General features: G+C 39.2%; 1 protein-coding gene across 3 annotated transcripts in view; it reads right to left on the bottom strand.

The window, feature by feature from the left end:
- LOC142358684 (UNC93-like protein MFSD11) overlaps positions 1-5,242 on the bottom strand; it is a 102,746-nt gene extending 97,504 nt beyond the window's left edge. For all 3 annotated transcript variants that reach the window (XM_075410195.1, XM_075410194.1, XM_075410196.1), the window contains exon 1: positions 5,219-5,242. The gene's annotated coding sequence lies outside the window, so the exon portion shown is untranslated. The remainder of the gene's footprint in view (positions 1-5,218) is intronic.
- Between the last annotated feature and the right edge of the window lie 323 nt (positions 5,243-5,565).

The raw sequence follows: 5,565 nt of genomic DNA, 5'->3' as shown, positions 1-5,565 counted from the left end.
CTCTGAAGTTGCGTACAGAATTCAACATTGGTTCCCTATTTAATGTGTTGAAGGCATCTACAAATATATCTTAAGTTGAACTGTAGTTTTGGAGGGGGTAATGGAAGCTTCTTAAAAATGTGTGGCATTCTCTTAGCCCTCTCAAATTCCAAATCCAAATAGTTTATCATCGAAATACATCTCACGTGCTTCAAAAACTTTTACACAACATTTCAAAAAAGTAAGAACGACAATATACCCCCATATTTAAACAATCAGCGTAATGCATTTCCAACAGATACTGGCGAAACCCGCCGTCAATTTTAGGTAGCGGAATCAGTTGATCCGAAATGAAAGGTTTTCACTGTTCAGATACCTTGTTAACTGCAATCAGTTTTACTAGTTTCCTTAAGCGTCTCAAAAACTTTAAACATGCAAATCCGTTTTATTTACAGACGAAATCTTTGAGCACCAGAGGGGCACGAACGTTTGGTTCGGCTCCAGAGCTATTGGCAATTAAAGTCATTATGCTTTGAAAATTGTGATTGCTTGAGATAAAAGGCTCTGAAAAAAATGAAGGACCGTTTAGATTGTACCAATTTGAGCGTTGTTTTTAATAGCTTCTCACAATTGCGTGCATTGTTTGGGGTAAAATTGTCATTAAACTTGCCACATGAAGCTTAGGTGAAACTAATATAGTAAGTTTTCTTTTCAATTTCATTGATTTTCTTATCGAAATGAAATTGTCTCCAGTCAGCATTGGGGTATTGTTAGCTCTAATCCCCTGATTTAGCACTGAACTCAGGTTATTCGTTTTCCTTTCAGCCCACATAGGTTAGCTTAGGAAAGACATATAAGATACAATGGTCTTTCAATTTGATCTTGTCAATTTTTTCCGAGACAATTTGGAACCTTGCATTTGTAGGAAAACGCATGAGGAAACGCGCTTTGAAACATTTAACAATTTTGTCAAATTTGGGTGTTATCTGAGTGTTAGGACTCGACTTGCCAAACACCTTAATATACTTGCATTCTGTATACTCAAACCATTCACAAAATAAAATGTTACAATAATCACATTATCTTTTTGAAGAGTTGTAAAGGTTTCTAGGAGTTCTCTGCGTTGCGAAACTTTCTCTAGTTTTAGAGCCATAGTTTTGAAGTTTGGTATTGGAAAGGAAAAAAATGAAAGTGCCTGAGCTGAAGTGACCTGTGCATTGTGTTGTCAGAAAACAGCGGCAAATTTAAAAGGTAGAAAAGAAAAAACTTAAGAAAACAGGAAGTAAAGGGTAGAACTCACAAAAAACGACTGAACCTGCTATTGCCTTGAAGGCAAAAATCAAACGGTCCCAGGATCAAAGCGATTTGCCTTAGTTGACTCTCAGACAGAAGAAAAATGGTTAAGTGATAAATTTTTATCCCAACTGTGCCGGAACATCACAAAGTATCATATCTAATTAAAAATTTTATCATAACAAATTGGTTATCATAATTGGAAAAGTGTTCATAATGATAAATCTTGAGCGTTTCAAACAAGTTTGACTGATCTTGCGTTTTTTTGAGAGAGAGAGAGGGAAAGACTAATTCCCGATTAAGGGCCAATATCTAAAAACCAATGAAATTCATTTCTACTATTTAACATTTACAAAGCTCGTACAAGTAGGGCAATTACAACAAACAAACCATGAGCATCGAAAACAGGGATTGAAACATGGGATGATGGATTCAAGATGTTCAACAATCTTGTTGATCTTGAAGTAATCATCATCGATTATCCCATGACGATAGAAAAAGTTGATCATGTTGAAGGACCGTTAGTAGAAAAATCCGGGGGCTACTTTACGCTTGAGACTTTGAACTTGTTTCTCCGTCTTCTCGTCACACCGAGAGATAACACTTCAACATTATCACAGTCCCTCAGTAGCTTCCCCTGGTTCAAGAGAATGAACAGTCGGCAGTCATCAACTTGGATTCGAAAGGCCATCGGTAGGATTTTATGCGTGAGAACAGTGTCCAAGTAGTTCCTAGAACTCCCATAAACCCACTTCAAGCACTTTTTGTGGATAAAGAGGAGTATTGGAACCATAGAGGAGTATTGGAACAACATAGGCGACGTAGAGCTTTTACTTGATATGTGATAAAGTGCTCCAAGGTATAGTATTTTTAAACTTGTAGAAAGCTCTTCGGCTGTTGGTGACTTTACATGCGTGCTCCATTTTAACATTCTGTTGACATAAACTCCGAGATCCTTCGCGCACTCTTGTTGTGGAATTGTGATATTGGCGTACTCTAACATGAGCTCGACAGTCCCAAAAGAAATACATTGGCTCTTTTTCCTGTTGACTAAAATCCCGTTTGCTCGATATCAATTGCAGAAACGTACAAAATCATCATTGAAATTCAATGAGTTGAAAACTAGTTTCGCGTCATCAGCAAATAAGCACATAATACTGTCCAGAAGAATACACGACAGGTTGTTGGTAAAAATCAAGAATAGCAGGGGCCCAAATACTGAACTCTGGGGTGCGCCACCCAATACTCTTGTGTGCATCAATGAAAACCCGTTGATTCGTACTGCTTAAAATCTTCTGACAAGGTAACAAGTTAACTTTCAAAGAAGGAAACAAAATTCGAGTGCAGACCAATTTTTCGGAGTTTCACTAGGAGAACGGAATGCGGCACACGATCGTAGGCTTTCTCGTAATCGAAGAATATTGAGAATGGTATGTCTCCCTTGTTGAGATAGAGGTAGTTGACGTATTCTAGAAGCTGACAAATCGTAGATTTCATAGACTGGAAACCATATTGTCTCGGATAAATTTTATTCTTGAGTAGATCAATAAGAAACTTGTCGAGTAACTTTTCGAATATCAAGGAGATCTTCAGCAGCAGACTAATTGACGGTAATTGGACGGTAATTGGTGATGTCGTTCCGGCAAGCTCCTTTGTGAATAGGTTTAATAAATGAAGACTTCCATTATTCGGGGAATTGGCAGTTCAGGATTACGCAATTGAAGACGATCCGGAAAAATGTTGCAAAAAGAGCAGAGCATTTCTTCAATAGTCCATTCGGGAAGTCATCATGGGTCTCATAAGTGCAAGCGGTGCTGGTTAAAATTAGTTGAAGAATATCGGAGTTGCTAAATGAACCACAGAAATCAATGAAGAAAATAAGACTTTGGCTGTCATCTGATGTCCTTGTTAGGTACAATTTAGTGTTGAAGTTCGAAGCAAATAAATCATTGAAAGCATTTGCAACGTCAATCCAAGAACCGAGTTTCGATGTACCGGAAAACATCGGATAGGGTGTATAGGAAGTACCGGTGACCTCATATTGACTAATTGTGGGGGCAGGTAGACCAAACTAAAGAAGACAAGACGATCGTCAAATTTGATCAAGGCTGAAGTACAAAAGTCGACGTTGCTTATTACAGGATTGCCAAAGAACTCTGCACATAATATGTTGGAAGTGTTCTGCAAAATCAGAGTCCCGCCATGTCAACCCTGCATGTGGTGTTGTCTTCCAGAAACTGAAAACGATCCCCCAGCTGACAATTCACTGTTTTCAAGCGTGGTATCTAGCCGTGTCTCGGTGAGAAAAGCCAATTGTGGTTGGTGTTTATGCAGGAGGACTGCGAGGACAGCTCGTTTTTCTAGCGAGAGCATTCCTCGACAGCTCAGAAGAAGAAAAGAAACGTAAAAGTCATCAGCTAGTCAATTATCTTTAATTTGCTTTGCTAGAACATATGGGGCTTTGGAGTGGTCCAAAACAGCGTTCCCATGACAAAGTTTCAAGTTCAAAGTTTTCATCTTGTGTTTGGGATGCCTAGAATTGATCGCTTGAAACACAAATTGAGCAGTTGTTTCTCCAGGGCTCGTTTTCCGGAGTTAGCATTGGTTTCAGAAAGAACTCGGTGTTCTTCAGCATATAAGACTTTGACAGGGCCATCCGTTTGTCCCATTGACTTTGGAAAGTACTACTACTGGTATTGAGTAATACCAGTATTGAGCGGCCCAAAATCGAGTTTGCGAGAAGTTTTGCTGTCACCGCAGTCGGTTCAGTTGGGCGAGGCTTGGGTTTCGACAGTTCAATTTTGATGTTATTGACCTCCGATGAAGACGAATTGACCAAGGACTTTATCTCCGTCATATCACGTTTGACCTCATTAACGGATACGAAATTCTTTTTCAGCTCGTCAACTTTTTCACGAAGTTTCCGGACTTCGTCAACTTTGGGAGATGACACGAAGAGTGCTTCTTTAGCTGGAGATTCACAAGACTCACAAAGCCAAACCAATCCTTGAACTTTTTTCAAGTGAGTTAACAGGGCCCCTGGAACAGAAGTACATTTTAGGTGGATCCAGAAGTCACACCTATGGCATTGTAGAGCTCCATGTCCATCATCTTTGACCTGCAGTGCGCAATGACCGCATGGGTCCCTAATGGAGTTGGACCTCAGAGACATTTCAAAGTCAAGTCCCGAAGTCGAGATCTCCTTGCCCTCGAAACTCTTAAGTCTCAAGGAAGCAGAAACCCCAACAAAGAACAAAACAATGAATTAACCTGAAGTCTTTATTAGTTGACTTTCTACTTGTGATTTCTTTCTTTTCTCGGAAGTTGGGCGTTTTCGATAACCACGCTTCCTCTGGGCTAAACAACGAAGGTCTTTCGAGTTATTTAGGACGACTGAAAAAAATTTCAATTCCAAGTAAGCTGGTGGATGGGCACGAAGAATGTCTTCAACAGTAGGAACATCTCTCCGTTTTGAGTGGAAAGCAAACGTTTCCTGATGTCGATGGTCACTAATTGAGAAGTCCTAAATTGCTCCAGTATGTTAGGAGCCGAGGATCTCGCGGTGTAAACAATAGCAGCTAGTCGAGGTTTGAATTGTTCGATGAGATTCAACAAATTGTCAATGCGACAAGCCCGATCATTGTTTGAAGGATGTTTCGTAAGGGTATTGTTAGTTTTATCGTGCCAGATAACAATGATGAAATTTTTGAGTAACGTACCTTTTTGCAGAAGATATTGCAGTCTGATAAGAGGCTTACGTGACCAGGGTTTTGAGGCTCAGTCCAGGAACTGCAAAACAGAATCGTCGCAGGAACGTCTGCAGCCGGTAGAGAGGAGCAGCGTTGATGGCGTTTCGTAAACAGCTGGCGCCCACAATCAAGACCATTCAGAGATAGAAATTCAAAATACTCTTAAATTACACGTGATAAACTTATCAAATATTTCTATTTAATAAGTTTATCACAACAATAAGTTTATCACAAAAAAAAACAAAATGAATTCTTTCGTTTTCAAAGTAAACATCTGCATAAAGACACGCTGACAAAAAATAAAACAGAAACAAACTGTTGGAAAACCAATGAAATGGTAGCAGTGGTGTAGTTGGAAGGTAAATACCACCTGTTTTTCTGTTCCGATTATTTTCATCATTTGATTTTATTAAAAGTTTTACATCTGCAGATCACGATTAAGTGCATTTGTTCTCTTGGCCATAATCAATTGGCAAAAAATTGGTTGCAATAATTGATTGTTGACTCTAATTTAATTACCATAAGTGATTGGAACCACACAATT

This window comes from Convolutriloba macropyga, chromosome 2 (genome assembly GCF_964194025.1).
Source record: "Convolutriloba macropyga chromosome 2, txConMacr16.3, whole genome shotgun sequence".
Lineage (NCBI taxonomy): Eukaryota > Metazoa > Xenacoelomorpha > Acoela > Convolutidae > Convolutriloba > Convolutriloba macropyga.
Note: the sequence above shows the minus strand (reverse complement) of the source record. Positions and strands in the feature narration are given on the sequence as shown.